Source organism: Cimex lectularius, unplaced genomic scaffold (assembly GCF_000648675.2).
Source record: "Cimex lectularius strain Harlan isolate CLEC.00 unplaced genomic scaffold, Clec_2.1 scaffold189, whole genome shotgun sequence".
Taxonomy (NCBI): domain Eukaryota; kingdom Metazoa; phylum Arthropoda; class Insecta; order Hemiptera; family Cimicidae; genus Cimex; species Cimex lectularius.
The window spans coordinates 190,923-208,137 of record NW_019392780.1 but is presented as its reverse complement, the minus strand read 5'-3'; the positions used below and the strand labels follow the sequence as shown (position 1 = coordinate 208,137).

The window sequence follows — 17,215 nt, the reverse complement described above, 5'->3', positions numbered from 1 at the left end:
TGTGGAAAAACAATAATAACAATACATAACAGAAGTAATAAATAAGTTTGGTGAGGATGAAACTGTAACGAATAATAAAATAATTTTTTCGAACATTGCATTTAAATCTAACAATAAGTATTTCCAATAAGGGGCCGGGTTCGAATCCTACGGCCCTGCATTCGAACCGGACATACTTACGAATTCACTAATTTCGTGGTCCGCTTGACCAATTAATGTATTACAATTAATTAAGGTTTTTAGTTGAGATAAAAAAGTCAATGACACGAGCGGGATTCGAACCCACGACCTTCGGCTATATACGCCGCTGCTCTACCACCTGAGCTATCGTGACCTCGATCCACTCGGACACTAACTTCCCATCTAAACCCCACCTTTTGAATTTTCCCTCCTTTTTGCCATTTTTCGTCGTGGGTTCGAATCCCGCTTGTGCCAATGACTTTTTTATCTCAACTAAAAACCGTAATTAATTGTAATAGTTACGACTGTTTTTTTTTGTTCAAAAACACCGGCACCCTAAGGGTTGATATGACCTCTGTTGTTGCGAACCCTTGTAAAAAAAGTATTTAACTTCATCTTTTTTTTTCTTTTTTTAATTAAAACTTCCGTTTGTCCCTATGCCTTAAGTGAATTATTAATTTCCGAAACTGAAACTACAAACTTATAGCTCACCCACAACTCAACAAAATAATTTACAGGCGAGATTAGATGGAAGTTTACTTTTTTTACTTATATGTTAAGTACTCGCCTTGCAGCTGCTGGCTCTTAATTCATCCATACTGTCTTTCCTTTCACCAAGACGTAAGGGAAAATACAAAAGTTTTAAAATTCCATATGTTCTACCACTAAAAAACTACTGCTTTTTGAGCTGTGACCCCTCTTCTTGCGTATATTGGCTCTAGGTTTTTAAGTTAGGTTGTTTTTCTTTAACGATAATGGTGGTCAATGATTATCTGTAAGAGTATTAATTTTGTTTGTGATAGTAACTCATCGAACAAAACAAACGAAAAACATATTTATACAATTGAATTGTTTTTCATAACATGAAATTAATATAGGCCCTGATGATGACCTTTAAATAGGTCGAAAGTTTGGCAGTAACAACTAATTTGCTTTTTTCACAAGACCTTGATCCAGAGTGTTCGTGAGTGAAAAATTGGTCGATACTTCTTACATTGAACACTAAAATAATTCTAAAATTAGTTCATATAGTTTATTGGTCATGGTATTAATTATTTCAGTTAATTACTCTTTTTATGTAAGGACTTGGTCGAGTTTAAAAATGGCAAAAAGAGGGAAAATTCGAAAGGTTATAGGTTGAGATGAGGAGAGTTCGTGTCCGAGTGGATCGAAGTCACGATAGCTCAAGCGGAAAGAGCAGCGGCGTATTGAGCCGAAAGTCGTGGGTTCGAATCTTGCTCGTGACACTAGCTTTTCCATCTCAACGAAAACCTTAGATTAAAAAAATAATCAATCTAAAATTAGTGATACTTTGCTCTTAAAACGAAGGGAAAAACGCAGGTCAAGAACTACGAATGCTGTTAAGGACATGCAATCTTCAGCTCTTTACTATAATTCAGTGTTTACAATATTTCGATTTTCTGTTACATTTTTGTCCTGCATCTTTGAAGCCGAGCACTCATGCTTTCCAGATTTGTTACTGAACTCTGAAGATTCAGAACTGTCAGCACTATAGGTCACACTTTTCTTGACCGTCATCAAAGTGCAACGAGAAAGTCCAATATCTACAACACTTTATCCTTGAGGTGGAATTTAAAAACTGGCAGAATTCATTACCCTTCTTGGTTCTTCTTCTAGTTTCCTTCTTGTTGGTTGTCAACGAATTTAGAATCAGTTTGTCTAAGTGATGTAAAAGTCATTTTTACAAATATTTAAAATATATATGTATATGGAGTATATTTAATGTGGCACATCAACTCCAAATGAATGTATTAATGCTCGAAGAAGCGATCCCTCGACACGAAGATGTAATATGCTATGATGTGTCAGCTATTATAACAACCGCTAATGATTCCAGAGCAGCATAAAATCATTCACTAAACAAGGAGAAAACTGACCTAACTAGAATTGTTCTGTTTTTCCTGATAAAAACGATTGATATGATACAACTAGATATCCCACTGTTCGCGAATGGAGACAGTGCGTTCCCGTCAATTCAAAAGTGACACATGATACGGTCTAGCAACTAAGAGTTCACTTACAGTGATGTCAATTGAAGCATCACAAACCCGAATACAAAAATTTTTCAGGATTTTTCTACTTTTTTTGCTGTATTTATAATATATTTTCAAATTAATTTACATTAGCCAATTACACGTTTTGATTAAGTATATTCCACTCATTGGCACACTATTATATGTCAATTTTATCGGACACTGTAAATCTATATATACATTTGTAAATCTTCATGTTTTTGAATGGGTAGGTTGGTGGTAAGGGGATTTTTTCCTCCTCGACCTTCTTAAGATGTCCGTGTAGACGTGCATCTAGCCGGGGGCATTCACGAAGACATAGTTCGAAACTTCGATCACTGCTCTCTGACACCGCACACAGTGAAATGACTCTTTTACGCCTATGCGGTGCAGTGTGACGCCAGTCGATGATGGTTGAGTCGCAGACGGATCAATGTAATGTAGAATTTCCTTTTCTCTTTAAATTAATGGTACCATGCTCTTACAGGGAGACGAGGGACTAGGGTCCCATAATACTTTCCTTTCTCCTGTAGTGATGTAGGGAAACGTCATAATCTTCGTTCCACGAAAAGAAGACATTTTTTTTTTGCTACTATGCCTAAAGTCGAAATTGCGTGATCTCTGCTTTCACCAGTTGATGAAGCCTCCTTGGCTAATTGGTCCACCTTTTCGTTTCCGTGTACTACGGCGTGCCCTTTGGTCCATATAATCGCGGCTGAGCCGTGTTCTTGCAACTCAAACATCAGGGATCTGATTGTGTATATAATTTTTGGCCTTTTGGAGCTAGGTGCGTTAATGCTTAGCACTGCACTTAGGGAACCTGAGATGACTACCATCCTGGGCTTCATTTCACACTTGGCATATAGCAGTATATAGCTGCCTTTTATTGCCAGTAGCTCTGCCGTGTATACGGAGGCTTTCTCGCTGAGATGGAATTGAGCATATTGTTTGCTCGTTGTTTCAAGAAAGGCTGCTCCTGGAGGACCGTGGTAGCCGAGTGGTTAACATGAGAGACTCTCACGCCGCGGTCGTGGATTCGATTCCCACCGTCGGCTCTGGCCCTTTTTTCCCGATAACCCCCAATTGAACATCATATATAAAAATTCGTCATGGCTAATATGCAAAGATCATAAGGCCAATAAAAAAAAAAATATAAAAAAAAGGCTGCTCCTACTCCAGTTTCGCTTTTGGTTCCATCGGTGTATGTATATATGTGTGATCGGGGAACAATGATGGTCTTGTGTGAAATTATTGGTGGTATCCCACAGCGTTTTGGCGGCTATGATGGATAAAATCAGAGAATATATTCACCTTCCTGAAGGTTTTAAAATAATCGAAATTATATGTTGGTAGACCCTCGGATTTTTCCGGGTTCCGGTTGCATTGAGGCGCGAGCTCACAGAATATCGATACTAAGAGTGGTTCTTTTTTTCCCCAGAATGTTTTGCTCAATGAGTGTTCTGCCAACGTTGAGATCTTGGCCAGTAAGGGATTGTTTGTCATCATCTTTTCTGCAACGAACTTTACGGCCAACTTTTTCCTTCTAATGTTAAGTGGAGATTCTTTTGCTTCAACTAATAAGGCGTTAGTCGGGGAGGATGTCAAAGCACCCACACTTAAGCGTAGGGTCTTGTATTGGGTTCTATCCAGCTTTGAAAGATGCAATTTGGCGGCATCGTTATACAAGAGACTTCCGTTTTCAGGATTTTTCGACTTGAGTCACTTTTCTTGTGGGTGTATGAAAACAGACCATCACAGCAAGGTTTGCAAAAAATAATCAGTAATAACCAAGCTACAGGTTCATCACCCCATTAGAAAAAAAATTACTTGGCAACCATGAAACTGTTTCGTCTTCGTCTTTGAAAATAATCGATATTTATTGCTAAGGGGCTAATGAATTCCATACTTAATATTAATTATTTGCATTTAGTTCCATGTTAAATTAATAAACAAACATAATAACTTTAAGAGTTGTAACTTTCATGTTCATTAAGTTGAATTGTAACATCCAAAATGTGCTGATGACCCAAATTTTAGTGTTGACCTTTATAGTTATGGAATATGAATTAATTTCAGATTCAGAGTTAGTTCAGGAAGTTTAGTCACAAAACAATTTCATAATAGTTGAAATAACAAGAACTTCAAATATGTAATTATCTTAGCTGCAACTATGACAGTTTAAAAAAAAGGGAAAGGTAGAATTTTAAATATTGTTTAAGTATTAAAGTATGAGTATGAGTCGCATAACTTGTGCCTGAATTAAAACAATATTTTAAAAAAAATTTGCATAAAACTGTGATTTACATAATAGCTTCGAGTATTTTATAAATACATTTTTCCCTAATTAAATTTCATAGCAAGGTATTCAAGAGGGGGATAAAGCGCGAAAGGAAAATAGATGCAATCAAGATGGAGCAAAAGCCAAGCCCTGCCTTTTTGAAATAATAAACTGGAACTTATGTAAATTAAAAGGGGCTTTTCTGGGTTATGAATAAACCCATATCAGAGCACTGTGTAGTCTCTGTCGGTTTGCATAATGAAAACAAGATGAAGTCGTTTATTTTAAATTATTCGCCCGGGTTTTGAAGGAGGGTCTAATGGGCGGCTATCTCTGAGCCCACATTGTCGTCCTAACTTATTACTCTCATTATTCCACGGAGTTGTCTCTTATTCTCTCTCTTCCCCCGTACCACTATCGCACCCCCGCCTTTCTTCCCTTATCTCGGCCCTTTTTGTTCATTTCCTCTTTCTGCGGCCGGCCTCGTTATCTCCTCGAGCAGACGCCTCTTAAGCTGCGCCACCCTCAAACAAGATCTCCTTGTCTACGCCTTTCTATTGCCACCACCTGTCGGACATCATTGGATTACAAAAAAAACTTTTCTTATATTTTTTCGTGTATTTGAAACAAACAAAAAGGATTTTTCACTTCATGCACAATTCTTTTTACGCTAACAGCGAAACTTTTTTAAATTAATTTATTTTTATTGTGGCGGATACCAAGAGCTGGAGGAGTTCACGTGAGCACCGCAGCTCTACTCTAAACAGCTTATTGTACTCTTTACTGCTGCATTTTTTGGAGCTCGTGACACGTGTAACATAAAGCCACGTATTTATTCCATCGAAGGAACTCATTTTTGAAGAGGGTCGCTGAAATTCGTTCCTATCCCAGACCTCCAATTTTTGAACGCCGGTCAATTTTCATTGGGCCTCCGTCAGAAAAAAGTCCAAATGAGGCTTGGAATCGAACACCCAACCGCGGGATCTACTAGCCGAGATAACCACCCGCGGCTATCGCGGTCCTTCCTAACAGCGAAATTGGACGAGCCACAAATACTCGGAAACATACTGCTAATAGCATATATTATATTTAGATTTTTTACTTTGTGGTGTTTTTTACTGGCTCCGTCTATTCTCGCTAGTTTCTCACGTTTCACGCAAGTTTCAGTTTCACACTGACTCCACAAGAAATGGAGATATGCCATGCAAGAGAGTGGATCAGAGTCGATCAGTTCAACATAAAAAAATAAATTCTTAAAAAGTTCGTTCATCGCTTTTCGTTTTTTTTTTCACCCAAAATTCAAATAATCGTTTACAATATGAAACCGGGGGGCGTCGGTGGCCGCAACGGTTTAGTCGTTGAAACGGCGCTCATCACTGTAAGGTAAAGGTCCCAGGTTCGAATCCAGCAGCCCCGTACTCGAACCCGACATACTTACAAATGGGCTTTTTTTCAAAAACACCGGCAGGTTTTATATGACCTGTTGCGAACCCTCATTAAAGTTTTAAAAAAAAGACATCCAATAATGTACGATTATTAAATATACTTGAACAGAAATTTGTACCTGTTAATATTGAATTAAAATATTTGTTCAAAATGGATTTATCCCTAATCATACAATAGAGTGAAAGTGTGTTTGTATCTAAGAGGTAATCTCGAAATCTACTGGATCAATTTTGATTAATTTTTTTACGTGTTCCTTATGATCATAAGAATGATGAATCATGTTTTTAAGTGAGATGAATCTACCACTTTTCTATTCACGAATACTCTGGACCAACTTCAATTTCAACTCAGTTCTTGACAATGTTGGGTCTATGTCGGTCTTCAAAGAAATTTGAAATCGTCAGTGAAAAACTTAATTATGATATGTGTAGGCATATTAAAGTTGTTTTGCCCTAAATGATGCCGATCTTAAAATAGGTCGAAAGCATGGCAGTAACAACAATTTGCTTTTTTAACCATAACCGCCAGGCCATCCAGAGGCTACCTTATGTGAGACATAGTTTTGTCATGTTAGTATTGTAGCATCAGGTCATCATCAAAGATATGAAATTTTCTATGTTACTGCGTAACTATTAATCCTCACCTGGATTAGAAAGATGGGAATGTATGCGGAGAAGGAGACGTTTATGTGCGAATTGCAGACGTACGCAGAGTACACAGCTATATGAAAAACAACACCGATTACCGTTTTAAGCAATGAACTGCTTTGAACTTCAGACCAAAAGTGAAGAGGCTAGGAGCGTGATATCACGTCGCAGTACCTTGCCGGGGGGAGCAAAAGCGGATATCATACCCACCGTCCTGAATGAATTTGACAATGGTGAAAAGTCAAATGATTCGGTAAGCTGTCGGAACCAGGATCCGGCCCTAGAACAGGCCATCTATATGCGGACTATGCAGATCCCCTGACACTCTCTTTACATGTGTGTCAAAACACAAAATTTAAAAGATTTTTTACTCTTCCTCAGTAAAGGATGCCGTGCGATATCTGGCGTCCGTTCTTGTAAGTTTTTTGACTTAAAACAAGTAATTTAACGTAATACATTTTTTCAGATGGAAATTTAATATATTTTTAATGTTTACGTCCATTCTAGAGAGGTGAATTACTCTGACAGAGACTGTCGGCAATGTCCGCGGTATGGAGGGGTTCCGTTCTAGAGAGGTTTTAAATGTACAGAAATCCGGAGAATCCTGTTAACAGGGATTTCACTGCATAAATATTTAAGCAATGAACTGCTTTGAACTTCAGACCAAAAGTGAAGAGGCTAGGAGCGTGATATCACATCGCAGTACCTTGCTGGGGGGAGCAAACTCTGTTATTTTTCTGAATGCAGATTCTTATCCTCTACTTTCCATTTCCAACCGAAGCAATTATACAACGCATAATCTTGTATCATTTATTGTCTGCCTCTTGATATGCTAAGCGTATAACGATATGGAGAGAACATGGGAAAACCGAAAAACCTTTTTACTCAAATCGAGATTTAAAGACTCACATATCATTTGCCATTCCTACACGATCTCTATACAGAACCAAGGAGTTGCACTCTCTAATTAATTGGTACACATCGGGCAACCTTTTTCTTTACTAAATTGACTAGTTTTCCGCTTGACCAATTAATATCTTTCAATTAATTAATGTTTTTAGTTGAGATAAAAAAGTCAGTGTCACGAGCGGAATTCGAACCCACGACCTTCGGCTAAATACGCTACCACTTGAGCTATCGTGACTTCGATCTACTCGGACACCAATTTCCCATCTCAACCCTTTTTCTTTATGCCGGACACTTTTGGTTTGCTATAATTGATTGTCAACATGTACATTAGACCATGGTACGTTCTGCTATTGAGAAGAGAATCCTACGTTGTTCCAATGAAAGTATAAAAGAATCTTCAAATTTCGATTTCAAATTTTTCAACTATTGTTCAATCGAATCAAGAATAGTATCGGATCAGGACGGTTTAGTTATATCGGGAAAGAAGTGAGAAAATAGAACGTGGTCGAGGAAAACCGGTGTTTAGGCGAAATTGGTTTCATATAAATTATCTACTTACGCAAATCGGCGGGTAGAAAAGTCGGGGCGTTTCCTCTCCGATAAAGACAATGGTGAAAAGTCAAATGATTCGGTAAGCTGTCGGAACCAGGATCCGGCCCTAGAGCAGGCCATCTATATGCGGACTATGCAGATCCCCTGACACTCTCTTTTCCATCACAATGCCGGCCCGGATTGAAAAAATATCACCCGCGGATAATCCGGAGGCTTTTTTTTCGCTGAATCGAAACCTTATCCCGATTTCAATTATTAGAAACGGCCGAGCTTTTTTTTTAATGCAAGTTGTCGATATTAATTTGAATTTTAATATTTATCTCCTCCTTCCTTCACTCGCGGATAATAAGAATATTAGAGGTTTCGTTTGTCTTTCTGAAAATCTTTATATATCTTTGATAAAAATAAATAAATATAACAAATTATTTTTCTATCAAGAAATAAGTTTTATACTAAACATTTTATTATTACGTTATTTTATTATTACCAAGAGTTACGAGACTGTTGTTTCCTAAAAATATTATTGAATCTTTAGTCAAAATACAGTGGAAGACAAAGCAACAAATTGATCGGAAGCTACCAGACTAGATTGTAAGATAAACCTTCGTAAGTTATACAACGAAAATTATAGCCTCTATTCATCATTAAATTCACTAATTTCGTGGTCCGCTTGACCAATTAATATATTACAATTAATTAAGGTTTTTAGTTGAGATAAAAAAGTCAATGGCACGNTATATATATATAAGAAAAAATCTATGCAATCCCTAACCATGTATCTATTATTAATGAGAGTATAAGGCCAGATCAGAAATTAACAAAAGAAATGTATTGGTATGATTTAATTAATGCGTATTTAAGAATAAAAATACGCGTAAACAAAAAACCGCTGTTAAATTCATGGCTGCCATGTTTGTTACCTACGCCCTAACGTATAGCAATGTTATTTCATTTTCAACCTAACAACTGTTAGATCAAACAATGTTAATTAGCCGATTCTTACAAGTCTAGTCATAATTTTTCTCGATCTAACAGGACCTAACAGAGGTAACACAAAGATCGTCAATACCCCTAGTGTTTGTGTTATGCTTTTGTTACATTTATGTTAATTTATTGGAATGTAATTTATTAGCGTGAAAGAAGGGAGCGTTTAATCCCGTCCTGAGGAATATCGAGTACTCTGAGATTAGTGTGTGACGTCCGGCCAGTAAAAGTAAGTTATTAGTGAGAATGGAGTGGGTTCAATCCCGCCCCGAGGAATATCGAGTACGCCGGGGAGCGGATGTGACCAGACTTCTACGTTTGTCTGGGTTCTTGTGTTTATGTTAATTTATTGGAAGGAAAGTAATTTATTAGATAGAATGAAATGGGTTCATCCACGCACTTAGGAATATTGAGTACTTCCGGGAGTAAATGTGACCAGGCTTCTGTTGTTGATTTATATACTGTATCATTGTACATATGTATTGTATGTTTTATATCTGTTCTGTAGTCGTACAAACGTGGGGCGACTATTTTACGATACCGACGTAATGTACACCGAACAAAATATATCCGTGAAAAGTTCCAGCCCCTCTTCCAAAAAATTAACCTATCCATGTAATGATATGTACACTGTGGCCAAGTCGGTTCTTTTATTAGTTCATAGCCTGCGAGAAAACAAAAGAAAAGGTAAAAGTTCCAGACTACCCCCTAAAAGATTCAGCATATCAAAGTCTTGGTACCTACTTCTGTCCATTGGGAGAAGGGCTTGTTCAGCTTGTTACAAAGTGGCTATAAATATGACAAACTTAACATTTTATTTGTTATATATAAAAGGTTTATTTTTTAAAAAATTCTATTAAGATAGTGTGTTATTGCAGTATTTGATGATGCGGAATATGGTCAAATAGTTCTTTTTTCTTTGCCTTTATGGGCAAATATGGAAAGACAAACAACAAGAATAAAGAAAAACCTTAATATTGATAGCATATCAATAGCTTCATTACTGTATGAATTCTACTTCTTTTTTTCCAATTTGTAAATTAAGATTAAAGTAAGATGAGATTGTGGTTAGATAGAGTTTTTCAAGCGTTCTTTGCATTATTGTTAGTAAATAGCGAAGTAGAAAAAAATTACGGATCGATCGGTTCATAATTGTATATGTACGTAGATTAATTCTTCACTTAAATGAGAAAGAAAAATTCCTATGAATAGCTCAATAGTAGATTACCTCTTTGTTTGCCGAGTGTCCTGGACGTGGGCAAACATTATCGTGGCAATGTGACAGATGATCCGGGTTTGGAGGGGCCGGAGATAGCCCGGGGCATTCTAGGACTCAATAAAGACAGCCACTATTCACCGTTATTTACACAGCGTTCCGATATTGTGCCCCTTCAATGCACACACGCACACACAGATAAATAGATATAAATGCTGAGAGCGGTTAGTGATAAAGATCCTGAAAAAGAGGAATTACATTTGCCACAAAAGAATTCCCTCTTGTACGGCTTAAAAAACACCTAGGATGGGCTTTGCACCTCAAAATAAAAAACAATAAAAAAAAATTATATAAAAATATACTAACGATTTGTTTAGTTTTTATGCAAATAAAGGATTATTTTCGTCCTGTTTCATACAAAAATAGCACGCAGACTATTTTTATTTATTATGTAAGAATTTTGGATTTTTTTAAACAACAATAATAATATTTTTCAATTAATTAAGGTTTGTAGTTGAGATGAAAAAGTCAGTGTCACGAGCGGGATTCGAACCCATGATCTTCGGCTAGATACGCCGCTGTTCTACCACTTGAGCTATCGTGACCTCGATCCATCGTATTTCTCCGTATACTTCACTTTAACTTATTAAATAGACTAACTTATAAAATGAAGAATACCATCACTAAAGCTCTTCGTGGCCATTTTATTTGTCGCCGAGAATCAATTAGATTACACGACATTTGAAAAATGGCAAAAAGGAGGGAAAATTCAAAAAAGGTGGGGTTGAGACGGGAAGTTAGTGTGGATCGAAGTCATGAAAGCTCAAGTGGTAGAGCGTATCTAGCCAAAGATCGTGGGTTCGAATCCCGCTCGTGACAGTGACTTCTTTATCTAAACTAAAAACTTTAATTAATTGAAAGGTATCAATTGGTCAAGCGGACCACGAAAACTAGTGACTTTAATAATAATATTATTTTGTATCCTGTACAAGTGGACATGAATTGTATAAATTACAAATTCTTGTTAACATTGTAAAATCTCAGGCAAAACACTAACTTAGAGACAACGTGTTATGAGAAGCCAGCCAACGCAGTTCTCGGGGCTATCATCGTTTAAGGCGATGTGGAGGGTTGTTGGATGGGATGTAGTGAAAAGGTCTTGAGCAGTAGGGTTGAAAGATTGGAGAGAAACCTATTTATACGGATAGTAAGGTTGCAGACATTATAATGGACGTGGCTTGGACAGGATTGTAGTTAAGAGAAAAATTTGGAGTAGCAACGGCGCAGGTTGTAAAGATGGTGTTGGGATGTTTCGGCAGGTGAGCAGTACAAATTTTATGTAGGATGGGGCAACGAATGCTCCCTTGTGAGAGACAGATCTGGATCGGTCTGACTTTCAAAAACTCATAGCCGCATCTCACACTGAAACAGCAGTATATAACATTTCAGGGTTTGGTAATAACGATTGGACTGCTTTAGTTTTTATGAGAACCCCGGGCGCCAGGCTGGAAATCTAAAGGTTCCTTGGAAATAACCAAAAGTGTTTCTATCTAACTAATTATGTTGAAACCAAACATTTATTAAGGATATTGGCAAAATAAAACTACTGGAAAGATTGTGATTCTAAAGATAAAGGAATTCAATAATAATCACAAGTTTTTGACAATGAAAGAAAAAGACTAGTTCATAAAATGGTCCAGTTCAATGAAGTTTTGGGCGTAACTATTATTTATTCTTGTACAGTGATTAAACTATCTACATAAAAGTTTTGTTTACTTATTTAATGCTTATCAAAAATGTACGAGCTGGTGGTACGGCGAGTTTCTCACTGAAGCCTTTGAGTGAAACGCAAACCAGACGTATCCAGTAAAATGATAAATTATAGCAAAGATTTGTAAATTTATTCTTATTTTACTTTCCAATTATTTTTTGAATTGTACTAACTTTTAACTGTCTAGACAGTTTTGGCCACGGAAGGTCGTGGTTCGAATTCCTCTTGTGACACTGACTTTTTTTCTCAACCAATACCTTAAATACAGATTAATTAATTGAATTATGTATATTATTAAAACTGTTGGTAAGGTAAAATGATATAATTCTCTTGAAATTAATCATTTTAAAAACTGCTGATTCCAAAGTATACTTTGCATACATTCACGGCAATATAAAATGAACTATATTTTAACCGTAAACGAAAAACTAACAAATTGAATAATTTTTCTTTTATATTTTATTATGTCAGGTTTTTCGCACTGTGCAAATATACAGTTTTTTTTTCCATTTTGTGATGGGTGCACCGAGAAAAATTCAAAGGGTTGAGGTTTATTTTTGTGGTGTAATTTATTCATATTGACAATAAATTGCAAAACTTAAAAAATATCACCTCCAAACTTTAATAACTCCAAACTTTTAAAGTAAGATTAGATTTTTTTTTAAATAGAATAAAAATTAATTACTTTTATTTGATTGTGTTATAATTTAGTATACAATTTTATAAATAACTTAAATTTATGATAATGATTTATAGTTTAACTGTGCACATACAAATATGTACATACGCTTATGTACAAAATCGAATTATGACTTAATTGATTGCCATGAACTTGTCAGTCCTCATATTTTTGATTCTGTCTCTTTATTTTGGAAACTTGGTTGCATATTCTCAGCTATTGTATAAATTAACAATAAAAAGGATAGTAAATAAACCAATACCTAGTAGTATTGATTATTGACAAATTCAAACCTTGAAAAACTGTTAAACTTATAAAATTTCCTGAAAACTGATAGTTTGCTTAATAGTCTCTGAAAAGTTAAAGCGCCCCTTATGTGTATATAATAAAAAAAAATCTTTTTTTGTAAATTAGTTTGAAAAATTTTAATTTCTATAAAATGGCAATAATTTTTGTTTAATTACCTTTTCATGTTTCTTCATATTTTACCTCGTTCACACTCAAACAATTCGACCGACTTCACAAACGTTTTCCCTTTTTCCAAAAAGGGGTCCCACAATCGTTTACGCCGCGGTTGCGTAACGTTGATTAGCGCCCTTTTATTCGGCCGATTTCTGTTTAAAGGGAGTTAATAAAGCTGATATCATTGAAAGGAATTTCCACGTGGTCCGTTTTACATTCGCCTTTTGTCCCGTGAAAGCGGAATCCTTATCGGAAAACGTGGCCTTATGGCACGTTGAATGTAATTTCTTTCTTTATGGTCTAAAAGTACGACAGAAACTTGTAGCTGATACAAAATTTCATTTATTTTCTAACCAAGGAACGTCTTGTATTTCAAACTTCAATTGATATAAGTTAAAGTAGCGGTCGTTTATTAGGAAAGATCAAATATGAAGAAAGGTGTAGTTCACATGTAGTCGAATATCCTCATTTATACGCCATGTCAGATTGGTTTCAAGTAAATGTGAAAATAATGATCAATTTATATATTTAAACAAAAGTCCATTATATTTCGGGGGGTCCAATTGACCAAATAAATTCTTTCAATTAATTAATCTTTATGAAAGGCATTGGTTGAAATGAAAAAGTTAGTGTGACGAGCGCGATTCGAACCCACGACCTTCGGCTCAATACGCCGCTGCTCTAGCCACTATCGTGACCCGAGAGCAACTCCGTACATGTGCAGATTTGAACTTATGCATATCTGCAAATTAGAAATATCACTATAAATTATCTGAATAATTTTATTTAATTTCACTTTTAATCTAAGGTCTTGGTAGATATGAAAAACCTTAGATTAAAAGTATAATAATTAAAATAAAATAGGTCAATCATGTATGGATACATATCTGAATAATCCATTAGATTTCGTGGCCCGATTGACCAAATAACTTCTTTCAATTAATTAATCTTTTATGTAAGGCATTGGTTGAAATGAAAAAGTTAGTGCGCAAGCGGGATTCGAACCCACGACCTTCGGCTCAATATGCCGCAGCTCTCGTGTCACGATAGTCGTTACAGCGGCGGCATATTGAGCCGAAGGTCGTGGGTTCGAATCCCGCTCGAAACACTAACTTTTTCTTTTCAACCAATGCCTTACATAAAGATTAATTAATTTCAACAAAAATTTGTTTCTTGCCCCCCACCAGACAGTGCACCCAAAATGAACAACTATCCTTTTAATTCCGTTCATATTTTTGGTTGAATAATAAAATTCTTTAACTTGGTTAAACATTTGGGTCTAATTGTAAGCCAAACGTTTTCGAATACTAATTAGACGTATTTGTCCTGAAATTTACTTACGTGAGGTACGCAATCAGCGTGAAAAATTCAGTAGGAGAAGTTTTCTCATAAGGTTAAATATTCTAATCTGCCTGTATAAAAATTATTCTAATTACCACATGAGTGTAAAACTGCCATGCTAAAACGTTACCCTTTTAAGTATTCTAAATTTTGTTTCGGTAAAAACCTTTTTCATACATAATACTTTCTAGAGCACAACGTTTAATAAGAAATTTGTCTAGTTTATTCACTAAATCAAGACTTCTAAAGATCCTTTTTTGCCTTACATAAAAAACACAAGTTGGCGTAGATTCAACAGGCAATCCGCTCGTACTCAAAATGTTATCATTATTTGCATTGTGTATTTTAAATGGTGAGGATTTTTAATTAAAAAGGAAACTCCTTTGTCTACATGGTAAATATTTGGAGCTGGTCAAAACTGAACAAAAAATTATTTGTATAAGAGTAATTTTAAATAATGGATTTCAAAATCATCGATTAGTCATAAAATGATAATCTCTTATTAAATATGTAATAATCGCCAGCTTAGCGATATTTGAACACAAAAGTTAAGGAAAAACATTAATTTTTTTATTAGTTTCAAATAGTTGAAAGGTTGCTAAAGTTAAGCTAAAGTTTAATTAACATTTTACCCAGAATATAAATTTATACTGTAGGTTAAAATTTATTTGACGGTATTTTACAAAAACGTACTAGTAAATCCAAGTTGGGATCTTTTCAAAAGACAATTGGAAATTAGTTGTCTTATTTAAACTTTTTTATTATTTTATTTTTTTGTCAGACTCTAGGCTCGTAGACCTCGTCGGTTCGATTTCCACCACCACCCTTGTAATTTTTTTCACGCACCCCCAAAATAAAAGCACAGACAAGCATCATACACTGGCTAATATTGAAAAAAAATGTTTTGAAAAACGTATTTTTTTGTTACTAAGGAAATTCTGCCTGATTGCATATTTAGTTTTAAACTTGGGTAGCTGTCAATAATTTTGGTTTGCCAGATTTATTGATATTTAATTATTTCCAGTAATTTTTGGAGAAATAACGTGCGGACGTGCTCTGACGGTGAAGAAATCGCTGAATCGCGTTTGATCGACTAGTAATACTTGTTAGGAATTATTAAATTTCATACTACCACGCATTGACACACAACATGACGGTTTATATAAAAGTAGCAAGTAAAAAGATTAAGTTTACGAGAAGTTAAAAACAACTTTCAAAACCGACCTTTGCCAGATTCAATCATTTTTATAACATCACATTTAACAACTTCGTCGAAGTACAAAAACCTCCAGAAGAAATACTAAATAGGAAACGAATAGGAAACGAACAGTAGGATTACCGCGCCGACTCAAAGAGGAAATTTTCATAAAAATGTTTTAGCTATGATTTATTAATTTAATGATATTTCATAATAAACCTGGATGTCGCATATGATTTTCAGACTTATCCACTTTTCTATTGATTGAAAAATCAATAAATATTTATGTTTTTTTTTATATTTTTAATCATTGACTCTCTGATTTTCTTATACTAATTATATATTATTTATATATCGATTGTCACATTATTATCGGATTTATTCCGTGTCCAAATTCCGTAATAATACATACGCTGAGACTTCATAATGTATTGCAAAAAAAACGTATAAAAATTAACAACAAATAAATTAGATAAACAATAATAAAAGGTTTAGTAAATTCTACCCATCTTACACTATAACCGTCCCTAACCACTGTTGCACTTAAAATTTTTCGAAGTTAAAATATGTTTTAAAGAAATGGCATTTTTTCGTTATTTAATGATGAATTATTGATACATATTTATGGTCTAGGATAGTCATTTTCATAACAAAAATCGTATTTTACCTATTACATAAGAGCTTCAGGTTTTTCTATTGCACAATCGGTTAAGAAATCAATGAACTTTACCGAAATTAATTTCAAGATGATCGGAATCTAGATCTGTAAGAATGTATTTATTTGCATGAAAGGTTAAGTGAGAAAAGTTGGGACCGGGTCCTAATATCTAGTACCCCAACGGCCTGTCAAACTATTTAGGTTAATTAATATGTGTAATGTGAAGGGCGAGACTATCAATACCCCGGTGCCTCCCCATTTTTCAGTAGAACATATGGTTTGAAAGGCTTATCAGTAAGAAAGTATTTATTTGCATGAGTAGTTAAGTGTCTATGGTGGTATATAGATTACCACGTCAAACTAGTTAGGTTAGGTCAAATTGGTATAATTTTTACTCTCTGTATGCATGTTGCTATATTGTTCGAATTAGGGATCTTCACCTCGTGTCTTGCCTGTTAGAGAAGATGCTACATCTTCTGTGTTCCGTATTTCAGTAAGAAGAAGGTAAATCGCCGGTGAAGGGACTACTAGGCTCCCATAGCTGTGTAAGAAAAAACGCGTAGAAAAGGAAAATGCAAAGAGCGCCGGAGATGATTAAATAATCGGCCAATTGGGCAGTATTACCCAATGCTCATATTTTAACTTCGAAAAATTGTAAGTGCAACAGTGGTTAGGGACGGTTATAGTGTAAGATGGGTAGAATTTACTAAACCTTTTATTATTGTTTATCTAATTTATTTGTTGTTAATTTTTATACGTTTTTTTTGCAATACATTATGAAGTCTCAGCGTATGTATTATTACGGAATTTGGACACGGAATAAATCCGATAATAATGTGACAATCGATATATAAATAATAT

At 35.2% G+C, this 17,215-nt stretch overlaps 1 non-coding gene across 1 annotated transcript; it reads right to left on the bottom strand.

The window, feature by feature from the left end:
• Positions 1-261: 261 nt before the first annotated feature.
• Trnay-aua lies at positions 262-334 on the bottom strand. Its single transcript has one exon. It is a non-coding gene; the product is annotated as a tRNA-Tyr (tRNA).
• Positions 335-17,215: the final 16,881 nt, after the last annotated feature.